Here is a 27,794-nt window from a genome sequence, read left to right on the forward strand (position 1 = left end):
CTTTTAAGTACGATGTTACAAAAATCACATGACATCACATCACTTTGTCTAAAAACTTTTTTGACATCGATAACTTCTGTTAAGTTTTTTCCAACCTTTATAGATCAGCGTGAATTCTCCATGGTCTACTGCAAAAACGGACGAGTTTGACAGGGATGCCAAAACTAGACATGGCTCTTTATACAGCTCTTCCCTATATATGATGTCATATGCGGCCTTGAAATCGATGAAAAGAAGGTGGGTTTCGATTTAATGTTCTTAGGTTTTTTCCAGCAACTATCGTAACTTGAATATTTGATCGACGTTGGACTTTCCTGGACTAAAACCACACTGATAAGGACCTATCAGGTTGTTGACGTTGGGCTTTAGACGTTCACATATTACGGAAGAGAAGATTTTGTAGGCAATGTTAAATAGACTGATGCCTTTATAGTTGTTGCAGTTTAGAGGGTCTCCTTTTTTCAGAATCGGGTAAACACTACTTACAGCTTAGTTGGTGCATGCTCCTAATCAAAGTATCTGCATCTGCTTGAAAGAGCTCGGCATTCAAGCCATCTGCTCTAGTAGCAGCGGCTTTGTTAGACTTCAGCTTAGTAAACCTTTACTTAGTCTAGGTCGGGAGAACGGGATTGTTGGATTTCGTTATCTTTTTTAAATGGATCATCTTGTCTGACAGCGGAAATCATTCGTCGTTACCGTTACACAGTCTGTTCACCTGCTTTTGAAAAATTTCGACTTTGAAATGCCGCTTTTATTGACATAAGACTCGTTGACTTCTTACTTTGATTTTTTTTGTCGATCCTTAACATTAAATATTTCGAGATATCGATATCATTTATCAAACTAAATCATACATGCCTAAATTAAAACATGATTGCAATTAGTTGTAATTTTTGACACTTTCTGTTTGAAGTTATTATTTTTTTTTTTTGTAGAAAGAAAATTTTGTGTTCATCATTGAACAATATTTTAAAATTAATGAAATTTCACAGGCAATAGTTCAAAAATTACATAATGTTAAAGTTGACACTTAAACTTTTAAGTATTTGTGAGTTCAGTAGTCTCCGGCTTATTGAAAAATTTGTTTGTCAATTTAAACGTCAATTTATAAAACGTATCTGTTTTGTATTGTTTCATAAGAAGAAAAACCTAATATAAATCTTAAAACTGTAACTACTGTTTGTAACTATTTTACAAGTTGTTTGAATCACCGCTTAATGCAAATATTTTGCTCTTTAAGTTGATTCTATTTATCCTGTAAAAAGTTTCTAAGAGAAGAACTTATACTTGTTAATTTTTAAACAACAAAAAGCAATATAGGAAATTTTTAGACTGAAATTTAGCGTCAAAACAATTCTTTAGAAACATTATTATTGTTCAGTAAAAGTTTTCACGTAAAATAAGCCTTTGAAAAAGTTCCCTTATTTTGCGCCTTGAAGTCCAAATTTGAGCGAATCCACCTTTTATATCATCTGCTCATCAACTCATCAACCCCTCTTTTGACACCCCAATGCCATTTATGAGCGCTAAAAGAAAAGACACTAATTAGTGTCGACAGAAGAAGGAGATTCCATAACCATCGTCTGAGTCTTTGGTCGGTCTTCATAACCAGCACAATCGTCAAAATCATCATTATTATCATCATCTGCAACATTATCATGGTCATTCATTATCTTTACACAATTTCAAGCATAAACAGCATAAACAGTATCAACAGTGAGTAGCTCCCTGAATTCGCATCAGCATCAAGTGCCGTCTACGTCTTTAGGTATCCGGGCTCAAAACACTGCACCTAACCACTGTTGGTTAGCAGCAGCGCCGGGACAGTCGGCGCGCGTATACATCAACTTCAGTCACGTCCTCGAATGAGTAAATGACTATACGCAAGGAATATTATTTTTTCCTAATAAAAAAGTTATTAATTAACCATGAAATTAACATCTTAACAATGTCAGAGATTTATATACTCTTATATGCACTAGACTGCTCTGCACTGCACACAGAAGCTCTAGCTGCTGCTGTCTTGTCTGGTCTTTCTTGCGGTCTGTATGTCTGTCGGTTTGTCTATCTGTCTGTCTTTTTGGTTCCTTGCCAAGCTTAACTTGGACAAGTACTTACACTTGCATCGGTTGATCATCAGCATTATGATGATGGGGATCTCGATAAAAGATATAATTTTTTTATTTGATCAACTCGACTATAGATGTGCCAAACTGGGACATCATTTCGTCGAAGGAGTCTCTCAACTCAATAACAAACGACCGCGATGATGAGTGCTCGTGATTTGAAGGCTAGTGGTATAAAGTAACTTGCATTCTCGAAGCTATATGAATAGCGAGAGCGAGTTGTTGATGAACTGAACACCACCGTCTAATTGGACAAACTCAAATCTCAAAACCAAAAGCGCAAAAGATTTAGAAACTACTTTCAGCATCCAACAACAACGACTAAAGAACTCTGATGAGCGCAATATTTCATTTTCAAAAAATAATAATAAATTAATTGGGGCACCCATAGTTATAATTGTTTTCAGAATGATGCTGCTCAGAGCTTTGCTTCATGGCTATGGTGCTGTGTGCACCTTTTAGCGTCCCAACATCAGCGAGCATTGTAGAGATCGAGATGATGCAGCTGGAAATATAATATTGACGTTTGATTTGAGGTCAAACTTTCAAAAGTGATTGAGAGATGCGCTGCTCTGCACTGCACTGCACAGCACTCGCTCTATGTTATTATTATTGTTGAAGAGAGTAAAACAGTCACGTAATAATAATTAAAAGAAATTATGCTGAAGCCGACCGACAATGATTGGAGATTGCAGTATTAATAAGGCTAAAGACCGAGCATTTGAAGAACGATGACAATGATGATACGAGCCACAAGTAGGAAGAGAGGGGGATGAGGGGGAGGGGGAGTTAAGAAAAGTCAATAAAAATGAATGCGATCTCCTTTTTCAGGAATCATAAAACCATGTTCTGGAAGAGGCTTTGATGATGATGATGGCTTTGAAAGTAATCAAAACCATAAATTAAAATTTATTACTGTTTGATTAATTGACGAAGAGACTCAAGACAGTGTACTCTTCACACACTTTAATGAGGAGCAGTTGTTTTTACCGCCGAAGAAGGTTTTATTGGATTCCAGTTTTTTTTTCAAAAACAGATTTGTGGCAAAAGTCTTTGAGAAATATTTGGAAGACTTCAAATTTATTAAGCAGGGTCAAAAAAAGTTATTTTTAAGTCCTTAAACTGTGTTAATTAAATACTTATTATTAACAAATTATTTGTGTTAAATATTTTAAGGAAATGATCAAATGTTTTCTTTTAATCTTTAAAATTAAACAATTTTTATTAAAATTGTTTTACATTTGCTGCACACATGAGATGGTATTTATTGTACAGGACTGTCATGCCAGAGTTTTTTGGTAGAATCTCTGCCTGTTCCATCTAAAGGCCTCTTTCAAAGAATTACCAAAACTTCAAGACTAATTCTTATCATGAAAACTGCTTATTGGTCAAATAAGCTGTTCGGATTTATCTTGAAACTGTAGGTTCCCACCATCTCTGACAACATAACCGACCCACAGGAATGTTCTCAACGAATTGTTGCACCACCCAATATAGTAGAATATTCAAGAAGGGAGAGTCTTTGAATTGTTCTAACTACAGAGACATCAGTCTTCTAAACATCGCGTATTATATCCTTTCTATAATTTTATGTGGACGTCTGAAGTCGTTCTTCAACAACCTGATATGTCTGTGGCTTCAGACCATTGATCAAATATTCACAGTACGGCAGATTCTGGAAAAAAAAGTGTAACTTACAATCGATGCCCACCAACTTTTTATCGAATTCAAAACCGCGTGTGATATCATCTATAGGGAAAAGCTGTACAGATCGAGGTCGAAGTTTGGCGTCTTTGTCAAACCTAACTGTTTATGTAGAATGACAATAGAGTATACAAGGGTCGGAAAAGATGTCACCGGTACGTTTTATGTCAAAAAAAGTTTTAGATAAGGCAATCTTATGTCATGCGACTTCTTCAACATCGTTTTGGAAAGAATTGTGCAAAATTCAACCGCATACACTAAAGGTACAATCATCCAAAACTCAATCCAATTACTCGGATACGAAGATGATATTGACTTATTTGGAAGATAAAAGCGTGATATCAGCGGAATACTTTTCTTGTGCATTGTGACGTTAGCAGAAAACATGGGTTTAGTGGTCAATGAGGCTAAGACCAAATTTATGCTGGCATTGAACGACAACGTCTTGGAAAAAAGTTACCATGGACAGCTATAATTTTGAGGTAATTAAGGACTTTGTCTACCTAGGTACCGCTATAAATTCAAACAACGACATCAGAGTTGAAATAAAACGAAGAACAACTCTTGGAAATCGTTGCTTCTTTAGACTTAGTAGGCAATTGAGAAGTAAAGTCTTCTCTCGAGCATCTAAAATCACCATTTATGAGACACTCATCATCCCGGTTCTCATTAATGGCGCTGAGGGCTGAGGCCTGGATTCTCTCAAGGAAATATAAGAGAGTCTTAGGATGCGTCGAGAGAAAAATTCTTCGGGTGAATTTGGTCCCGTCTGAATAGATGGAGAGTGGAGGACAAGATACAATAAACTGATGATCTCGTTAAAAGAATTAAAGTCCTTAGAATTAGATGGCTGGGTTATGACTGCGACTCAGGTGGCAAGCGCAGGGAGAGGACCTCAACAACTTGGACTGCGAAACTGGAGACAGCTAGTTAGGGACCGAGCTGCTTGTAGACACATGGTGGTTGAGGCCCAGGTCCGCCCGGTCTGTAGTGCCACCTTAAGTAAGTACGAAGAAGGTAAGTAAAATAAGATGCTGGTATGCGACCCACACTGATAACTTCCCATCCCGCATGTCGATTTGTCTTGCTTAAAAATTGGTAGGGTTGGGTTAAAAAAGTAGTTAGTTGAATTATTGTTAAAATTTTGTAAATTACCAACAATATTTTTGATATAAAGAAATAGTTCAGTTTGAAAATCTAGTTTTGTGAAATAGTTTTTAGTCGAAAACAATTTTAGTAGAATTTCTTAATTTTTTACAAATTGGATGAATGAATTTTATTTTAGAGATATCAAGAACCGAACATCAATTTTTACCAAATTCGCGTACTATTTCTTGTAGATTTTAATTATGTATGAAAAAATGGACTAATGGATATTTATAAAAAAAACTACTGAATATCAAATACTATATCTGTGAAATAAAATAAGTTTGAAGACATTTTTTTTTCATTTTTAATGTTTGAAAACCTATTTAAGTCGAATGTAAATTTTTACCAAGTTTTAGTGTTGTTTTTTCTTAGGTTTTTATTTTTAGTAAACAAAACTGTCAATTTGATTTTTCTCATCTTTTTAGATGTTAAGATGATTTAGAAGAAAAACCCATTTTGCATTTGTAAAATTTTCGAGGTGAGAATTTTTTTTTCAGTTTCTTTGATTTATAAAAAAATGACTGTTAATTGGATTTTTTTTTTCTAAAAAAATACTTGTTTGGTATCACGTTACAATACATGATATTAAATTTATTAAAGTCTTTAGCATCATTGGTTCGTGAGATATTAAAGGTTAGCTAAAATGTCCACCTTTTTTTTAAATGCTATGGTAAAAAAAAACACCCACGCAATTTTCTTTAGAGCCTTTTCCTTATCTTTCTGCTTTTTTATCTGTATAACAACATTTAATTAAGGTCGATATACATATTTATTGGTTCTTGAGCTATGGACATCTTTCTAAAAATCATTTAAGTTTTACTTTATTGACCTTGAAACGTCGAGAAATTATGGATGCTAGCGCTAGCCAAACTGACTTGCAATTATTGAATCATTAATCATTTAAATTTAAATTCAAAAAGTGTCCTAATCGCAACCGTAGTCTTTAAAATTTGTAAGAACGTTTTTAGTTAACTTAAAAAATATCAATTTAAATAAATTTTAAGTTCAAGGTTTTTCTATGGTGGAATGACATCTGAATATTTGATGTATTTATTCATTTACTTTTTTGAATTTCTATGGGGCTGAAGGTGCTTGTTTAGTTTTTTTTTAATGTTGGTCTTAACAACTAACATAATTATAAAACTAAGCAAGTACCCCAAATAGAAATATTTTTATTTTCCTAATTGTTTGTATTTATTTTAAAATAATTTTTGTATAATTTTAAAGTAATTACAGTGCCAAATATAACAATAAAAGTTTAAATCATAGTCTCCATTGTTAATGGTTCAATAATATATATTTTCAAAAAAAACATAAATGTCATGCTTTGGATTATTTCTGTTTAAATAAAAGTTTCGTTATTTAAATATGGGCGCAAAATATTAAACAATTAAGTAAAATGTTAAAGTCATTTTTAGCAATTTACCAAACTTAAACGCTTTAACTAATTTAAAAAAAAAATAAAATCTTACTTATCTTATCACGGAATGGCCACTTAAACTTTAAGTGATTGGCAAACCATGTCACATCTTTATAATAATTCCAATTTAAAATGTTCCAGTTAACAGTTGTGAATTCCAATCAAAAGGACTAGTAAATTGTTAAGAATTTTTTGTTAAAAATTTTGAACATATTATTAAATAATTTATTAGTTCTGGATAAATTCTGTGAAAACAGAAACTTTTTAAATAAAATAAGAACTAAATTTATCCAGTCCTTGCTTCCAGTGAGTTGAAATGCACTTAAACTGTATACAATTTGTTTTCTATGAGTTAGGACTATAAGTCTAAGGTTAATAACAATTGACTTTAATTTCGATAAAGAAAGGATCAAACAGCTTACGCTGCTTCAATAGAAATTGCTCCCTTTTGAGAAATAATTATAGAAAGTTCTTTGAATAAAAGACAATATTTATCTGGCAAACTTTATCTACGTTCCATTTAAGAAAATCACTCACGAAACAGAAAATAAAGTGTCGGGAACTTAAGTCTAGCCTTTATTTATCAGTGTACCTTGAAAAAATGGTCAAGCTCCATTTTTTTGCGTTACGTAAAGAAAGAATAAAAAATACTTTTTGAGTATGAATTTTTGTAAAACAAGAAAAGAAGTACATTTTTGTACAATGCATACAATTTGTATATAATAAATAATGATATTTTTATTAATAGCGATGTTAAAATTATTGCATAATTAGTTGACTTAATTAAGTTTTGCTTTATATATTTCTTTCCATTCATATTTGACACAATTTTCAATATTTCTGGATTATATTACAATTTCCCATTTGGACCAGAAAAATATGTCAAGACTTTTGTCCATAATAAATGTCTGGCGTAATCTCTGGAAGCCTAATACTTAACTTTAAAAGTTAACTATGGGCTTAATTTGCTAGTAATTAATAATAGTAATACCGATCACCGAGCAATTATATTTTATGAAAAGTATGAAAAAAAGAAGATTAACAAAATTTCATTTTCTTTATGTATTTCTAGGTCAAGAGTAAACCATCTTATTGGAGAAGAAAATTTAGAGTGTGAAAAGGAGTACAAAATTCTACGTAACGAAATCAATGAAGCAGTACAAAAATTAAACTATTACAAGAACAAGTTTATACAATTTAAGACGGATTCAAGGAAAACATGGGGTGTTATTAAAGAAATACAAGAACAAAACATTGGCAAGAAAAAATAATCCATAAATGCAATATAAAAAGTCAAAGAGCATCAATGACACAGTGGAAAGTTCAATATTTTCATATGCAACTAGTTTCACTGAGATTGAAAAAATTCTCGATACATCTGGAGAAAACAAGGCTCCAGGATTTGATGGAATCAGAGCAATTGATATAAAAAGTTAGGAGGATGTTGGAGCAAAGGACCAACTAAACAACCATAGCCTATATCAATTCTTCCAGTTATTATTACCAACAGAATATCTGCAAAACAGAACATTTTGTTTTAAAATCAAAGATGCTGTGATGAGGAAAAAGTGATGAGATATAGAGTCCCACAGAAATCTAACCTGGGTCCAATTTTGTTTGTCATATACACTAAGGAATTGATACGACTCTTCAAACAGAGTATTCCCTTCGTTTTGCGGATGATACGGCTTTTGTCGTTTGCCATAGTTCTCTTGATATGGCAACAAAGAAAATTCAAGAAAAATTCAACATGTCAGTTAAATGGTGTCACGACAAAGGCTTGACAATGAATGCATCAAAAACAAAAATGATGCATATTAGAAGTCCACAGTTCAAACCGACAAACCAAAAGATTTATTTACAGAATGATGAATGCCTTAAGACCTAAAGAAAGATATGTTTGCACTTTCTCATCCTAAATGCCACACTAACCTCGATGATTTGAAACAAGTGTATTACTCATTGATGGTGATGATGATACGATATGATATACTTGATTGGGGTGATTCAGCTAAAACCCTCATTATCAAAATTCAAAAACTCCAAACTGCAGCTATAAACCAAATTAATAACAACTATCGACAAACGTATGACACACTTCTTAAGCCACTACAAGTTGAAGATTTTTTTAAGATGACAACCATAATAGAACACTTTGATTACAACCGATTCAAACAACCAATTCAATACCAACTCAACACCAGAAGACGTGCACAAGGAATGTTATAGATACCAAAAAACTGCAACAACTACGGAAGACGTAAACTTCGATACACCGTACCAACTATAATCAACGGACTACCAAGAGAAAATGTCATGATTCAAAACTTTAAAAAACGAAAAAAGAACTAAAAAAACATAATATATATAAAATTTTATATATGTTTTATTATAATCGATACATATTTTTTTTAATTGGAACTTTGAAATTGCATTTTATATAAAATCTTAAACTTTGCTTACTCTTATTTTAATAAAATTGATAGATATTTTTCTGTAGACAAGCTTGTAAAAACCATATTCAGATAAATAAAAAAAATACTAAGTTACTGTTACAAATTCATTAATTCTATCCCAAAACATACTTTTCATGTATCTTAACATTCTCCTAGTACCATATATTTCCATTTTCAAAGCCTATAGAAACTTCTTTTCATCAAATCCCATAATAGCCAATCTATGTTTACTTCTTTTTGAAGTGCATATAGATACCCTTAATTATATGAGCATCACAGCAAAGAACTGCATGAGAATGAAGTCCGCTGCACACACCCTGTCATACAACTCAATAAACAAATCACCAATTAACCTGTAAGACATTCATCAAATACCTTCTTATTCTTCCCCTTTAAGCCTTGATGGACTTTTTCGTCTTATGTATATACCTAAGGTGCCAATTATATTAGTCGACCGTCCAGCTCTGTTTGCTCTTCGAAGAATTCCTCAAAATATGCAGTCTCGACAATATGCACCACCCTCTGCCCCCTCTCTTCATTTTGTTTGCTCAATAATGTTCAAACCTATGTGGGTCAAAAAGAGCGTTGAAAATAAAAAAAATACAAGAAAAATGTACGAAAAAATTTCTCTACGAAATTTCATCTCGATGAATGTATCTCTGCTTAGCACAGACAGCCACCAATTTAGTTAAATTCTGACCAAACACATTTTGTTCATAAAGAAAAGACGACGGACTCATCTTGAATATTGACCTGACCAACCGGTTGTCCCCCGTGTAGGCCAAATGCCATCGGCTTCGGCATTCATAAGACAACCATCCAGCGAAAGAACAAAAACAAAAACTTCATCATTATCATTTGCACGCGGTTTGTCGTGTCGTCTTGTTTTTTGTTTAGGCTTTTTAACTTTTTCGACGAACGAGGGCCATCATCATTCCACCTTGCTCCACACGATGCAATGATGCTGACGGTGATGAGCATCAACGAACGGAACGGGAACGTTATGGGGGCATGGTCTTCATCTTCGTTTTCGTCAACCGAGAACAACAACTAAGGAACGAACGGTGAGGTGGAGGATAGGGCCTCGTTTTCCCGCGCAAATTTTAATATTTTTCCAATGACCCCCATATAACAATACTGATCCGATCGGTTGGTTGGTTTCTTCGCCACTCTGCTGTGATGGCGGTGGCGGCAGAGGTGATGGCGGTGGTGGTTTTGGTGGATGTGATCTTGGTGCGCCATCAGCCGCGCAATTGTTGAAGCAAAACAGCGGCACAGCTGTTGCAGTGCATTTATCTTTTCCAAAAACTAACCAGAACTGCAACGAGCTGCAAGCATCTTCTTTCGACTTCATCACGGTCACCTAATGCTTTAGCATTAGTAAGAGTTTTTCTTCACTTAACAATGTTTTTTTTCGTTTTTTTTCTGTTTCTTATTTCGAGGTCTTGAGAGAGTTTTGGGTCGTCTTGTGGTTTTGGTATAGATGGATATAGCGTTGGCGGTGGTGGTTTGCTTACCCATCCCAAAATCATTTGCTGTCTCCAAGGAAAATGTCATTCTGCTGGTATAAGTAGTTCTGGAAATACTCGTAGAAGTTTTTCAGTAGCGTACCTTTTAAGATCATGTTCATAATGGGTTTTATGATAAAATGTTTAAACTTGTTTGAATCCAATTTATTTATACAAAGTAAAGGGTTTTAAAATTGGTGCGACTATTTTGTTTTGATGACATTTGTAAAAACTTTTGTTTATTATTCAGTTGCTTTTGCCAAATCATCATTGTAAGTTCCACGATTGAATAGCACGTTCAAAGGGGCGCCTATTTGCCCATTTTGCGGTAGACGTGGTGGCCCTTCATATTTGACTCTTCAACTTTTGGTGGCAAAATATGAGGCGACCGGTTCAGTAAACAATCAGCCAACACCCGTACGTTCAAGAAACGCAAGATGGGCCCGGCCGAGAACATCGCTGCGGTTCGCAAAAGTGTACAGAAGAACCCGAGGCAGTTAATTCTTTGCTATGGACAAGAACTCGCCTTTCGCAGACTTCAACTTCGTAAATTTTGCGTCAGGACTTGGGGCTATACCCTTACAAAATCCAACTGACCCAACTGGAGCTCAAAGTTCATGACCTGAGACAACCCCACTTGTTCGCTGACTGGGCTTTGAATCGTTTGGAAGAAGATCCCAATATTGGCCGAAAAATCATCGTTGGTAAAGAGGTGCATTTTTAAATGAATGCCTGTGATAATGAATCCTCAAAAAGTTAATGTTTAGTGTGAACTTTGGGCTGGCGTCCATACTTTTTTAAAAATGACGTTAGTTAGGTGGTCACCGTCAACTAGCGCTCGTTGTTGACGTTGACTGTCTATTCTCATGATAACTAATTTCCTGTGGCCCAAATTAAACCAAATGTACCTAGACGACATGTGGTTGCAGCAGTACGGCGCTAGGTGCCACACAGCAAACGCCACGATTGACATTTTACATGAACGATTTGAGGGTTAGGTTATCTCTGGCAGTGGGATCGTCTTTGGTCATGCGGTTTGACCAGGCTTAACTTTTTCCTGTAATGTTTTTTTTAAGAAGTCACAGGTCTACGCAAATAAACCGGGAACGACCGATGCCCCAAAGGTGAACATAACTCGGATCCGTGCCAGCGGATTGTTAATAACTCACAAACAGCATGTTTATTCTATTTCAACATTTACCCGCTCTTATTGAAAAACCATTTACAAGAAATATTGCAAGAAACAAATCGTATGGAACAAAATCGAATTTAAGCTTTAATTTCGTTAAATCTCTATTATCATTGTCATCAACGAAACATATTTTTTTTATTTCAAATTAGTACAAGAATTTGGTACCTTAAAGAGTTGCTCAAAATATTTATTCTTTAAAAACTTGAAGTATTTTTGCTGCAAAAAGCTTTTGGACACATTAAGATGGCGGCTCATAACTCTGGCTGCAAATACTATATCTTCATAATTAATTTCAATCTTTATGACTCTTTTGGTGAGAATGTTGAAATTATATTCTTATTTAAAGGCCACCCTCACAGAAATACGCCCCTGATTTTTCTATAAACACACAATGTTGCAGCAACAAGTTTCTTGATTATCAGTATGTGCTTTCATGTGCATAGATACAGCAAGGAAGAAGAAAATAAAACCAACACCAAAACCGGGCCAAACAATATTCTATGGTATTGTGCAGTGAATTTCGTGGGACTTTACTTAACTTTGTGACCGAAAAAAAATTGCAGATCATCGGTGCGGTGACGACAACAGCAACGACAGCGGTGAGGTGTGAGTTGCTTTTACAGGTAAGAAAAAAGTCTGAAATCAATTGAAAATGTTTTTATTTTTTTATGTCTTGAGTAAAAGAAAATTATAACGGTGCATACGAAGTCATCTCGAACTCCTTTATTATACTTTTTGCAACACTGGTTTTTGGTTTGTGCCAATAATAATTCAATAAAGATGAAATTTTTCATCATCATCGTGGTGTTGAAGTCTTTTTTTGAGGGCAAATAAAAAGGGACAAAAAAGCAATTTCGTTTTTTGGTATTTAATTTTTCAGATCCAGGTGATAGCGGTTTTGCTTTCTGTGGAGTACCCTTTTGATAGAGCCCTATATTTTGCCATCTTTTTTGTTGTTTAATTTACTTTCTTCACTTAAACATCATTTAGTTAATAACGTGACGGACCTTCGAAGGTGGGTATATTATTTTACACGGTGTTGATTCTTTTTCGATAAGCTCGTAATATAATTAATTTCGTTTATTAATTCTGTTCAGTTTTTTTGTTGATTTTGATTGATGGATGACGGCGTACACTTCTTATTTCTGCATACAACATAAAAACAGATTGATTTATTATTACTTTGTTGATGACATATATAATTATGTTACAATTAAAACCTTAATTTAAGGGTAAGGTATTTATTTTGTATTTTTATTAAGAGGGATGTGTATAATATTCAGTTTCACAGTGAAACCAGGTGAAGTCTAGAAGAAGGAGGGTTTTGAACATTGTTTACTTAATTCTGAAAGGCAAGAGTTATAAAACTACATTTTTCGAACAGCAAGAAATGTCTTAAAATATAAAAATGTTAAATAAAGAAATCAAGGAAAAGGCATCATCAAATATCTTGTGTTTCTTTTTTAAAAAATGGTAGTTCAAAAACCATGCCAAGCTCATTTTTTATCTCCGTTAAAATAGATCCAAAATATAAAGCCTATACCATCAAAATTACCCAACATACTTGTGACAATTTGTTTTTAGACATTGAGGGCAGAAATGGTGCAGCATAAATTGTTACTAAAATAATGATGATGTTCCTGCTATTGTGTTAGTCTATAACTAATTATGCTATCTTCCGAAGTCAAGTGCAGCAGCATATAACTGGATTAGTGTTCTAGAACGGATGCTAGTGATAATAAGATGTTTTCTAATTATAAGAATATATTAGTTGCAGTTTAGGAACTGATTTCACATTAAATCCATTCACAATAAATTGTATAAAGCAACGGATTGTTCATTGCAAAAGTAAAGAGCTGCAATTCGACATTTGTCACACTAAGTTGTTTCACCAAATTTTTTGAAAGTCTGTTATTAACGAAAATGGAGCGCTTAACTATCGCACAACGCATCATACAAATTAATGGTTATTCTGCCACAGCTACATATCATGCTTCAAGAGGAGATTATGGTTTACATAATCCTCCAACTACGCAATCAATTGGTAAAATTTGGAAGAAATTTGAAGATACTGGTTTGGATACAGAAAATATAAGGCCTGTGGATCATCGTTCCACTCGTACGACTGAAAATATCAATGATGTAGGTGAAAGTGCTGCCAAAGAACCAAATTTGTCGATTTCTCGTCGTTCTCAGGTATTGGGACTGTCTTACAGCACATTATGGCGTATTTTCCATTTGTATTTAAACCTCAACCTATATACAGTCCAGCTATCACAACAACTAAAGCCAGCTGACCATTCTTTGATAAGTCGAATGGTGCTTTAACGACAGGTGATTAAGCACATTTATCCCTCAGTGGGTAAGTTAATAAACAAAATTGTCGAATTTGGGGTTCTGAGAATTGAAGAGGGGCCTAACATAAATGCACTGTTAGGTGCGCACTTTGGTTCGGAGGTGTGATTGGGCTTACTTCTTCGAAAACGACAATGGAACGACTGTCACCGTCAATTCGGAGCGCTATGATCATATGAAAACCTATTTTTTTTACTTGCTACTGAAGAATACGACTTCGAGAATATGTGGTGTCAAGGAGACGGTACCACATGCCACACAACTCGAGCGAATTTCTCGTCGTGACAATATCAACTGGCCAACAACTTTACTAACTTTCCATAGAAAAATATTGTAATCGGACCGATTTGTCGAATTGAAAATTTTGACATTTCTCAACGTTTTAATGTTCCTAGAGTCGAAATAAAAGATTTTTAGAAAGATGTCTGTGTGTGCAAGTGTAGGTACTTAGCATCGACTTCAAACAAATTTTGTTAAACAGATAATCAAACCAAATGGGGTGGCGCAACAGTCCGTTGTGAACCAGGGCCTAGTGACTTACAACTCTCAACCATGCCTGTGTGCGAGTACTGTTGTCAGGAATGGAAGGGACCTACAATTTAAGGCCGAATCCGAACGGCTAGTTTGAGAAAGCACTTTTTCATGACAAGAATTACTCTTGAAGGATTTGTCAATTCCTCGCAAGAGGCAGTACCCGCGAAAATTAATTTTTTTTTAATTAAGGTGGCACAGGCACAGTCCAACGCACTAACCATCATGCTACGGGTACTACAGATAATAGTAAAGCTAATACAGAAAATGCTGGTTTTTTCTTACCATAGCAGTTTAAAAAAAGGTGAACATTTTGGTTAACCGTAAATATCTCACGAAATAATGACGCTAAGGACTTGCATTTAATTTTATATTATGAATCCTTATGTGATACCGAACCAAATATATTTTTGAAAAAAAATGTAACTAACGTTTTTTTTATAAATCAGAAAAACTGAAAATAAAAATGTTTCACCTCTAAAATCTTACGAATACAAAATTATTTCATCTCCAAAACAGATTATTGCAACGAAAAATAACGTTTTTAACATCTGGTAACATTTTGAGAAAAATGAAATTGACAGTTTTTTTATACAAAATAAAAACCTAAACAAAACATTACTTAAAGTTGTTAAACATTGAATAAATCAACTCAAATATCTTCTGAAAAATTTGAGATTATGGCTTCCAGCTCATTTTATCTTATAAGAAATATTGTTTTCATCATCCAAAAAAATTTTAAGAAATATCGAAATGATAGTTTTTTTACAAAAAATAAAAACTTAAAAGAAAATTTAACAAAAGTTGATAAAAATTGCTTTTAAACACAAATATCTTTAACAAATTCGAGGTTCGACTTCCAACTAATTTTAACTTACAAAAAATTTTGCTTTAACATTCGGAAAAATTTTGAGAAAAATAAAATTGATAGTTTCTTAACAAAAAATAAAAATCTAAAAAAAATTAATAAAAGTTGGTAAAAATTGATTTTTGGCTTAAATATCTTTTAAAAACTTTGAGATATTGGCTTTAAACTAATTTTATCTTTTAAAAATTATTGTTGTCAACGTTCAGTAAAATTTTGAAAAAATTAAATTGACAGTTTTTTTTACAAAAAACTGAAAACCTAAACAAAATTTAACAAAAGTTGGTAAAAATTGATTTGTGACTCAAATACCGTATTTAAAATTTGAGTTTAAGGCTTCCAACTTACAGATTTTGTAAATAAAAACCTAAAATATAAAACAATACTACAACTTGGTAAACATTTTCTTTCGACTCAAATAGCTTTTCAAACATTAAAAATATTATCTTCAAACTTTTTTTATTTCACAGAAAATATTGTTTTCGATATTCAGTAGTTGTTTTTTTATAAGAATCAAACAATCCGTTTTTTCATAAAAACTAAAATCTGCAAGAAATAGTACGCAAATTTGGTAAAAATTGATATTCGGTTTTTGATATCTCTCAAATTAATTTCATTCATCCAATCTGTAAAAATTTAGGAAATTGGTAAAAATTTAAATAAAAATAGATTTTCAAACTGTACTATTTCCTTATATGAAAATTTTGTTGTTGTTTGTTGTTTTAACCCAACAGGAAAACCTACAAACTTTAAAGCATGAGAAATCGACTCCAAAATTTGCTTTTTTTGTTTTTTTTTTGGGGTTTTCTATTAAGAACCTTTTAAACAAATGCTTCATCGTTCTTTTGAGGTTAATGTATGACGAGTGAACAACAAATGAAGATTTTTCGGAAAATAATTAAAATACTTTTAAAAGGAATATCAAGTAAAGGAATTGTAGGTTTGAAAAATCATAACGTATTTAATTGAAACAAAACAAAAAAAAACTATATCATGAATTAACATAGCATCAAAAAGCCTATTATATTTTTTTCGAATCGTAAAAGATTTTATCCTAAAAACCTGACGTAATAAAATGATTCTGAAGTCGGATTCGAACTAAAGTCAAAAACCTTTAAAAAAAACATAGTTCCACTGCCAACTTCATTACTTTGTTGACCAGTGTAGCCTGCTGCACTTTTCAGTAGATGATTTGTCTATTCAAAAGCTTGAAATTCCTTAAGTCAACAATTTGCGCACTTATGTACAAGACAAATTATGTGTGTATCTACATTTAGTTTTATACAATTTTGTTATAGATAAGGAAAAACACCAATTTTTCTAAAATGTTTCTGAAGTTTTCCAACAAATATTATATTATCATAGATTTTTATTAACAAAAGAGCTGACAAACGAACCTTTTTTCTTGTGTTGAAAATTTAAATTCAATTTTTAACTTCAATATTAAATAGATATTTTTTTGATGGCAGTGAAAAAATTATGTTTTTATAATAAACTAACGGAATTTTGTATTATTAGACAGTTTTAACTTTCATACGCAACTATCCAAACATAAAAAAAAGGCAACGTAATTAAGTACTACAGCTTAATCAATTAAAAATTATAGTTTTTTTACCATAAATATTATGTTTCATCTTTATTAAAATAACATTACAGTTAGCTTATATTAAAACATATATTAATATTATTATATCGTAGTCTCAAATTTCAAAACAATTAATAAAATATTTAAAAATCTTACTTGGATATAAACCTGCTTTAATAGCTGAATATCCACGAATAAAATTTGATATGCCTCTTACTAGTAGAATACGCTGATAAATTAATGTTTATTTCTTATTATTTTTCCTATTTAAAAAAGATACATATATCTCCTAACTTATCAGCAAGCTTATTGTTTGAGTAGATGAAATATGGGTTAACTTTTCCCACAAAACTATAATTTCAAACTGACGACCGACCAACCGACACCAGCTATTAATTTTCCCAATAATTTGTTTGTAAAATTTGTCTTATGGATATTTATGCTACTCTATCGCAGGTTCGAGAAAAAAAATCACAGATCCATAAAGATGAAAACTTTAACTATGGTAAGGCTCTCAAAATTATAATATTATAAGTATATGTTTGTTACTTTAGGTACCTTAAAACTACTACCGTTACTATGACCCAGACATAATATGCCACAAAAATTGGAAAATGTTTGCAACTTAAGTGTGAGCCATCATCAGCAGCGTTTCAGCGGCCGATGCGGCGTTTGGAGTACTGTATGCTCTCATCGTGCATATAACTTAAGCACACCGCATTCCTGCGAAGAAATCCCATAAAAGTTTGCCACTTCATTTAATGAGACTTTGTCGTCCGGCTCGACCGTCTTCGTCTGTCCATTTGTCCGCTCCACAACAAAAATGAATGAAATAAAAAAAAGAAATAACAACAACTTCGAAAACGGACTCCCAAAGTAAATTATGCCTTCGCATCTTCATGGTTGTTACACATCCGTAATGCGATACTTTACGACTTTTTGAAAAAAAAAAAAAATAAATAACAAAATTATATCCACATGCTCTTTTTGAGAGCTCTTGTAACCAGGTTGGGACACTAAAAATGAAAAACCAAAACCAAAAACCCGTAACCCGCACCGTCATAGTCGCTCTAAGTATGCACTGATTTCGCGGGGCCGTAAAACACAGAGGTATAGTCGCATACGCCATTGTTAAGCCAACAACAACCATCTGGTTATAGCTGGCTGGCTGTTGGTTGAAAATAAGCTTCAACTTAACTACAATAGACCGAAGTGCGAAGCGATCTGAACTCATTGTTTAGGCACAAGTGAAATATTAACTGCAGGCCAGTGAAATGCATGTTTGGCCTGTTTCAAATGCCATCAGCTCAGCTTCAGTACAAGAAGTGCTGTGCTATCGCTGGGGGAACTGCCTAAATGCAACAAAATATTTTTCTTGTCCGTCGCATGCACAGCCCACCTCCTCACTGGTGCGGTGCCCTGAACTTTTCGCGCCTCTATCTGCCGTGAAATTGAAATCCTTTTGTGCTCTATGCTACCGCAATTTAGCTCTTCAATGGGCAGCCAGTTATTCACAAAATCCTCGCTGAGGTTTCTATGTTGCGTATGTGTTGCAACAATTTGTCAATGTCGCCACAGTGTGTGGCATTGTGGCAGCAGTTTGGGCAAAGCAGCGTATTCAAGGCGCAGAATATATTTATCCAAAGCAGCAACACTTAGATTCTATGATGTGCTCTTTTTGCTGTGCTACTCTTGTTGCTATGGTTTTGGATTTGGCTTTGGATTTCATGGGCTGCAAGTTGTTGCAGTTTTCCATATTTCTTGAATTTATTATAAACTTAGTATTGTTCTTTTATTCTTTTTTTTATTGGACGTGTTTTTGAATGAATTAGTCGTATCCCAACAAAAACTGTATTTGAGAATTTGAAGAATTCATTCAAATTTTATTAAAAACTAAATAAAAATTCTTGGCTACAAATTGATATAAAAATAACTTACTTTGGCGCGATGGTGGTGAATACATCTACGACCGTGTAAAACACCTGTAAGAAAAAAAACATACAAAAATATTTAAAATATTAAGTCATAAAGGTGTAGCGTGACTTTAAAACGCCTACGTTGAATACTTAAATAGAAAAAAAAACATCATTGACCATCGCATCATATTAAAGCTATACTTTAGATGTTATCTGAATTGAATTTAAAAATTTGACAATAAGCTTTTAAAATTTATTGACTCACTTAGAAATTAATGAATTCATATAGATATTACAACACAAATTTATTATCATATCGGCGATGGCTTTTATAGATTGATATTCTCAAATCAAAGCCAAAGGCGTATAAGCTCGTGCTGATTAGGATGGTATAATTGGTTGATGTTATATTAAGCGCTTTATCGAGTATAGAAAATATTTTATTGAATTTTTAAAGTGTCGGAGATTTTTTAAAAGCGTTAAATTTTGACAAGCAACAAAATGGTCCAAGTGATTTTTTTTTTTAAAGAAATATTTTATTTTAAAGATAGTTTTTAAGCCTGCTAAATGTTAACGATTATGTGCTTTTATAGCCATGACATTATGGACAGGTTAACCAGAAATAAGAATAACAAATATACAAAAATGAATTAATTAAATACAATCTTGCTAAGGATGATACCTAAAAAATTGTAAGTACTTAAAATTGAATATAAATGAAATAAAATCTATCCTTAATTTACAAAATTAATAACTTTGCTGTCTAAATTTTTTGGATGATTAAAAAACTAACGAAAAATATATGTACTTATTTCGAGAAAAACGTTGCGCATCATTCAGTCTAAGAATTGAAAATGTCCATGTTATTATATAAAAAGGATTAATTTTTTTTAATAAGTTATTTTGTATGGAAATTTAATTTCATATCAGAAAATTATATTAATATGATTGAATTATTTATGAAAATGAAGAATTTTTCTTTACCAACAAAAACTATGATGAAGGGTATTGCTTTCTTTGTAAAATTCAAGTAAAAAATGCAGATTTCAGGCCAAGTTACAAATATTTTAAACTTTTTATAAACAATCGACTTTTGCGGAGTGAAAAAACTCAAAATAAATAATTAATTTAGGTTTTTTTTCTTTTTTGCTCAGTCTTTCAATTAGAACTTTAATATTAACATTAAAATTGTGTTCGTTTGTATGGAAATTCAATATTAAAATTCTTTAATGAAATTTAAAACGAAAAAATATATATGAAAGAACTGAATAAAAAAACTCTTGTTGCTAAAGCGTTCCTGAGGACCATAAAGTTTTATTTGTATATTAAAAAAGAGTATTTTTTAAAAAAAGTCAACTTTAGAGTTTTTCTTCAAATTAAATTTGTATTGGTACATTTTTCAATACAAATATTCTGCAACATTAGCATATTTACAAAAACTTAAAACTAACTTAGTGGTTAAAATTACATAAAAACTAGAACATCTTTTAATTTTTTGGTTTTCATATTTCTCTTTTGATCTTTTTGAGTTTTGCTATTTTTTTAAATTTTTGTGCCACCCTGACTGTCCCTAACTTAAACCTTTAACCTATGTTAGTTAGCCAAGATACTATGAATCAAATAACTTTAAATAATGTTTTCTGTTTGCAGCCATCAAAGCTGTTTCTCCAGCTTTACCCTTACTCTCCGGTTCCTATCGAACACATTCTTACTGAACCGAAGGTGCACAGTTGCGTCTAGTGCGAGGACGTCCAGACTATTAAGGAATTGCCTAACTACAGTTCTATGGCTCAAGTGGTAGATTAGTGGAACAGTCTCCCTACCCTGTATTATGAAACCGCTTAAACACTCTTTTTCGTAATAATTGTTATTGCTCTTGTAACGTTCCTGAATAATCTGTTCTGTTTATCATGCCTCTCAAACACCCTAGTTTTTTCCTTTTGAGATGGGGTAACGTTGAGCTATAACGGGGACCCGTATTACCTATATCAACGACCAGGTGAAGACTATGTATCAAATCACCTTTACCCTGCTGTCAAGGCTGCTGCTTAAAACAACCCTTTTTTCAGGGGGAATGTTGCCCTAGTTTTTGCTAGAGCAACACTCATATGTCTGTCGAAATACAAATAATGATACGACCAGTTACCAAAGTACTCTAACTTTTGTTCGCCAGTGGCTGTCAAATTGGTCATGTTGCAAAAAGCTTCTGAAAACCTTAATTTTCAAGGCCCTTCTGTACGAAATTAGGTAGTTGGCGGACGCTTTTTCCTGAGTTAGACTATCTATCAGACTGCTTGTATAAATTCTGAATAAGATCAGCGAGTTAACCACTTCCTGCCAAAGAACATTTTTAACATCAAATATTTTGATCTTTTGCATCATATTTTCAATGACCAATTCGCACATTTGGTGATGAATGTCGATAGCTTCATGAACTCCATCTGTATGGTCATTATGGTCTTGTCAATGGCCCTAAATAATATTTCTAAAGGTGTTAAAATATTCAATCTCAGTGACCAATTGATATAACCTTAAGGGTTAGCAAGGTGACGTGACAAAATTAGATAATTGCTCGTCTCGTCTGGGTCGCGTCAAAATTCCAAGATTTCAGTCTCGTCTCGGTATCAGTACCGTTTTCGTATAATTGAGTCTAGTCACGGTCTGGCTTTTTTCTCGTCAGTGGTTTCAACAGTAATCTGGTCTCAACTATGTCTTTTCTTATGGCTTGAATAATTTGATTGGGCTGGGATGCCACCCACACTAAAAATTTCCAATCCCGTCTGTCGATTTTTCTTGCTTAAACGTTTGTAGGTTTTCGTATTGGGTTAAAAAAGTTGTCAGTTGAATTATTCATAAAAACAGTTTAATTTCAAAATCTAGTTTTGTTAAATAGTTTTTAGTCTAAAACAAATTTTTACCATTTTTAGTAGCATTTCTTAAATTTTTACAAATTGGATAAATGAAATTAATTTCAGAGATATCAAAAACTGAAAATTAATTTTTAAGAAATTTGCGTACTAGCTATTTTTTGCAGTTTTTATTTTTCTATGAAAAAACGGAATGTTAAATTTTTATAAAAAAAACTACTGAATATACGAAAACAATATTTTCTGTAAATCAAAAAGAGTTTTAAGACAATATTTTTAATTTTTGTAAAGTTATTTCAGTCGAAAGTACATTTTTATCAAGTTTTATTAATATTTTTGTTTAGGTTTTTATTTTTTGTTAGAGAACTGTCAATTCGAATTTTCTCTAAACTTTACTAAATGTTGACAACAATATTTTATTAAAAGATAAAAGTAGTTTAAAGCCAATATTTCAAAGTTTTCATCAGATATTCGAGTCGAAAATCAATTTTTACCAACTTTTATTGATTTTTTCTGTTTAGGTTTTTATTTTTTGTCAAAAAACTGTCAATTCGATTTTTCTCAAAATTTGTCTGAATGGTGAAAACAATATTTTTTGTTAGTTAAAATTATATGCAAGCCATAATCTTAAAGTTTTGAAAAGTTATTAGAGTCGAAATTCAATTTATAAATTAATGCAATACTCAATTAAAAAAGTTTATCCATATTCCACTTGGCTGCTGGAAGTCTATATCTAGTAAGTCAGTAAGGAGAGCACTTTGGATGCGTGCTTAGCAAATTCAAAACGAAAATGCATAACATTTGAAAAAAGTAATAACACAGAAATTAGTTAAATATTAAAAAAAAAAAAACATTTTTTTAAATATATTTAAACTTTTTTTATCTGTACAGATAAACTTAATAAAAACAAAACTTTTGGAACTTTTTCAGTTCTGTAAATGTTTCTGTGCTAAGTCGACTTATGACGTATTGGTTCTAATAAATTATTATCAAAAAAAACGTCTCAATTTGACTAAATTTGTCAATATAGTAAAATTTTGAAAACGGACATGATTTATTTGTGCTGATTTCAATTTCAAATATGACTCAAATGCATAAGAAAAGTTTTAAAATTTGCAATATTTTTCATATGCTGTTTTTCTTGTGCAAGTGGTTTATTTATTTATTCTTTCTGGACCATATTTAAAAAACCATATGGGATACAAATAGGTGAAAAATGTTAGATATATAATCGCATATTGCGGATTACATAATATACAATTATCTTGATTTCGACACATATAAAATTATGTTGTTTTTCCTAGTGACAGAAGACATTATCTTAGCACATTCTTAATAACACGATTTTTGTTATTGTTGTGACAAAATGTTCTCAAGATCATCTTTTATTTTGTATGAATGTAAATTGATTACTTGTTTAATAGTTTATTTAAGTTCCTATATATTCTTATCACTTATGTATATTCATTCAAACTAAAAATAGAAAACTGCTTATATAATTGGTTTAAACAATAAAAACGATTATTTCACCCAGAATTATCGACTTCTGTGGTTGGATTAAAATTAATAAATCCTTATTAATATTTTTTTTTATTCGAAATAATAAAAATCAAATTTTTCTTTCAAAATCATATTTCTGTTTCACACGAAATTTGCATTATAATTCTCAGAATAAAAATGTCAAGCAAAAATATTTGCATTTTATTATTTAAACAAAAGAGAAATCATATTTTTATGATTCTACCTTATCTATACCGAATCAATTTACATTTACCTAATCCTCTTAATAATTTATACCAACTCTAAAAAAATGTATTATTGAAAACAAAAAATATAAATAAAATAAACTCGTAAAAAGTCATTATTCGCCATACAACATCTCCCCATCACATCAGTCTCTGCTAAATGCGGATATATCTCAAACAAAACAATAAATAAAGACAGAATAAAGAAAAATAAAATCTAACAAATATTTTATCTCATTGGTATTAATAGCTCGGCAGGTGTTCGAAACCCATCTGTATAAATTTACCTTATAGGTAGGTGTTGAAATTAACAATATACGAAGTCAACAATTCTACTAAGGTCATTACACACTCAAACTCATATACGTACCTACTAACTTTGAGATAGAAGCACATCATAAACAACTTGAAAATAACCCGATTTGATTTATTCCAATCCGAGATCGGAATTATTAAATACGACGACATTGAGGTGGATGGCGTGGCGTGGAACACCGCGGACTATGAAGTACCCCCGATGGTATTAATGTCCACTTCCACTCTTGAAAGAAGTGTGACCACCCACCGGAACCAAAGAAAAAAAAAGAAACCCTACTTGAACCAGATATCTATATCCAAACCCATATTCACACATCGTTAAATTGGCCACTCAGCGGCGGACCCATCCCACCACTTCAGCAGCAAAATCATATCTATTCCACCACTTTGCTGAAGACAGTATACAAAAATAAGGCAGGGGGAATACGTGTGAATTTTCATTTCATGTGGAAAATCGTTGGCACGATATTAACTGAAATGAAACCGCGCCGTGCCACCATCAATTAACGTGTAATTTGTTCGCAAGGTGCATTCCCATCATCATCAGCAGCAAAGAGAGAGAGAGTGCGAGAGGATCGTGTGTGAACATTATTCCAACCAAAAGATACAATATCTATAAAAAAAAATTAAATTAGAAATTGGTGGTGGTCGAGTCGGTCGGCATACGAGATCAGTTTCTATTTCAATCGACGCGGCCGCGGCCCCTCATTGGTTTTAAGCCCGAAACCAAATGCTAATATAACAAATGCAAATAGATTTGTTGCTAGAAGAGGCGTGACTTAGAGCCCGGAATATACTCTCCGAACCTGAAGTTGAATTAGCTTAAGATACATATGTATATAAAATATCTATCAGTAGATTATGTAGGTAGTTATAGATATAACGGTTTGCCAACACTATCAGTATATGAGATACAACTTATAGCAACGACTTACTCGCACTTATCTCAAGCCCGATGAGAACGATTTATTATATGTGGCTATAAGGCATCAGGTATGGTTTGCAATGCATTAGATACATTCGAGTATATCGTATGGGGCTTGTAATTTGATATGGATAATATGCTGGGGCTTGAGCAGTAGATGTGTGTATTTTTATCTAAAGCCATGTATCTACAAGATCACTTGAGCCGATGTAGTTATTGGATTCAAGTGGAGGTTTAATATACGAACGGGCGCTGCGCTGCTGATGCAAACGATTCTACGCGACGACGCGACGGGCGGATAGGTTTGTTGGGTTGGAATATCTTAAAAAATTTCCCACCATCACTTACAAAGTGTATAGTCATTTCTTTTTTGCAGTTTTGTGGGTTGAGAGAAATTTTCTAATCAGCAGCCATTTTCTGGATATACTGGCTTTAGAAAATTTCGAAATTTGTAGCCCACAAAATAAATATCTTCATCAATTTAAATTTAAAAATGATTAATTTTTAACAACCTTATCAATATTCATCATCATCGATGAAATGATAAGAACCAAAAAACGATTTGTATTAAAATTAAGGCCAAAATTATTGTTTTCTTTGCTAAAATTAAAAGCTTAGCCATAAGCTTGAATTATACATCGAATATAATCTGATTTCTAATCGATGCAAAATTAACTATTAAAAATACTTAAGATGAATTTTAATAACAAGTATTTATGTTGATTGTGGATTGGAGCTAAAAATAGCTTAAATCCGAAATAGAAGTAGTTGAAATAATTATTGGAGTGGTATTAAGTTTCAAGATAAATTTTAATTCGATCGGATTTTGGTATAATTACAAAAACGAAGTTCGTTAGCATTATTAAAAAATTTCATAACTTATTTTGTTGATTCTTGTGAGTAAGAAGTTTTGAAGTTAAGATAGACACATACGTTTTTCTATTAAAAGTGATATTTGGAAGTCTGTCGATCTGAAAGAAAGTGGTCGTACAGTTGGGTTTCTGTACCAACATTTCAGATGGATTATTTTGAGTACGTCAAATTTTATTCTGAAACATCAAAATAGTAAAGGTTAACGTTTGTAGTTAATGAAGATTTTTGAACAAAAAAACATCAAAACAAGATTTTTGTCTAAGTCCAACAAATTTCTGAAATGCTTCATCCAAGTCATAAGCTTCGAATTGAGAGATTTAATGATAGTGATTTTTATAGATTTATATCCCCTTAAAATCTTTTAATTTGTTTCTTCAGGATACAGTTTGGAGTTGAAGAGTAAAAATTAATATTAATGAGGTAGATATATGGTTCTTAAACTTAGTAACTATAAATAAACACTCAATTTCAAGCTTTTTTTATCGGATAAGGCAAGATACTCTTATTTTAACAAGACCAAAAAAATCTAGTTTACATCAGGACACACTTAAATATAGAGCAGTTTTTTTCATTTCGTTTATAAATACTTAAGGAGCTTGAAAAATATCAGTGATATTAGATAATTTCTTAAAACCAACATTTTTGGTACACATTTTGTTATTAGTGGTATTTTTTCAAATAGTATTTAGTTGAATATTTGAATCAGTTTTAAACTTTTGAAATTAACTTTTTTCTAAGGAATGTGTATAGCCAAAACTAAAAGTCTCTTCATCAAAAAAAATGGTTATGTGTAAGTAAGTAAGTAAGTTATTCACTTATTTACATTTCAATATAAAAAAAATAGAATACAAATTATGAATCTAAGAGCTTAGTTTATAAAAGTTTATTTTCAATAATCAACAAAAAAGAACTAAAGCTTTAAACGTATTCTGATTTTAATAACATCCTAAACTTGTAAACTGTTTTTAAGAAATTGCTTAATGTTTTCCAGTCACCCTCGTTTAGAAGGTGGATAGTTTCCTGCATAGTTAATGATTGTTTTCCAAAAGGTATTTGCCTTCACACTTTGAATATTCGGCATATAATTATGATATGATCGTAATCTTCTTGTGATTTTAGGTTGCAAAGCGCACAGAATTGATTCAAGCTTCCATTATAAGGGTTACCATTCAAGGAAAGGAGCTCGCACCTTGCTTTGAATATGACGGATATTTCATCATAGCTGATTGAGTCGTGAAAGTAGTTTTTCTTGTTTAGATTAAAATTAGGCTGACTGTATAAAATTTTACTTTCATAATTTCGAGCCTTAACGATGAGGGCATCTCGAATAGTGTTAGTTTTTCTGAATAATACGGTAGAGTTGGCCTTTCAAATTAAGTTGGTTGTTCACATCGATATGTAAGGTTTCCTTACAAGCGTTGCCAATAGATTGCCATCTTATTTCTTATTTCTCAACTCATACAAAAGTAGGTTGTTTGAAAGCCTTGATTCCTCATAATGACAGCATACCTTTATTATAAAGTCAGCCTATGACTTGAGTGTATTTGTCAAGAGTTTTGGTAGTCTCCTTTCCAAGTATATAGCGTAACAAGGCGTATTTTGGGGTAGGTTGAAGAGCTTTTTTATGAAATTCCTATTTAATTTCTCAATTTCCTCGTACTCATATGACCCTCAAACTTGAGAAGCATAGCAAAAAAAACTACGGCATTAAATATCTTATATTTTGCAGATAAAATTGTTCTTTTGTTGGAAAACACATTAAGCAAGCTTTAAGAGCTATTGGCTTTTTCGGTTAGGTGTTTGTTGATTTAGTCTAACTCCGAAATATATGACCTCTTTGGCTGTTTCTAGAAAATGATCAGCATAAGTCCATTGCCTTTCATTTAGAATTCTTGGATATCGCGCTAACATGATAATTTTTGACTTCTATGTATTAATTGTTAGTCCTCATTTTTTGCATTAACACGATTAGCGATTAATCATTAATTGCATGTGTTCTGGTGATTCAGAGAGTATGACAAGATCATCTGCATATAACAACAGATTAATGGTAGTATATGCAATTATTACTCCTCCTTGAAGATCATTTACTACGTCGTTTATAGAGAAAACAACAATGCTCTCAGGAGACAACCTTCCTTTACGCCAGTATTTGTCTCAGACCATTCTGAATAGGATGTACCATCTGAAACTCCTGCGTTTGTGTTAGTGTACATTTTTTATATCACTCTAATGAAGTTGGAAGATATGCCAAGTTGT

The 27,794-nt window shown here is 32.3% G+C and overlaps 1 protein-coding gene across 1 annotated transcript in view; it reads right to left on the reverse strand.

Annotated features, from left to right (window-relative positions):
• LOC129942470 (protein embryonic gonad) overlaps window positions 1-27,794 on the reverse strand; it is a 91,682-nt gene that overhangs the window by 25,034 nt on the left and 38,854 nt on the right. The window contains exon 2 of the mRNA XM_056051439.1: window positions 18,830-18,873. The gene's annotated coding sequence lies outside the window, so the exon portion shown is untranslated. The remainder of the gene's footprint in view (window positions 1-18,829; window positions 18,874-27,794) is intronic.

The sequence above is a fragment of the Eupeodes corollae genome, chromosome 1 (assembly GCF_945859685.1).
Source record: "Eupeodes corollae chromosome 1, idEupCoro1.1, whole genome shotgun sequence".
NCBI lineage: Eukaryota > Metazoa > Arthropoda > Insecta > Diptera > Syrphidae > Eupeodes > Eupeodes corollae.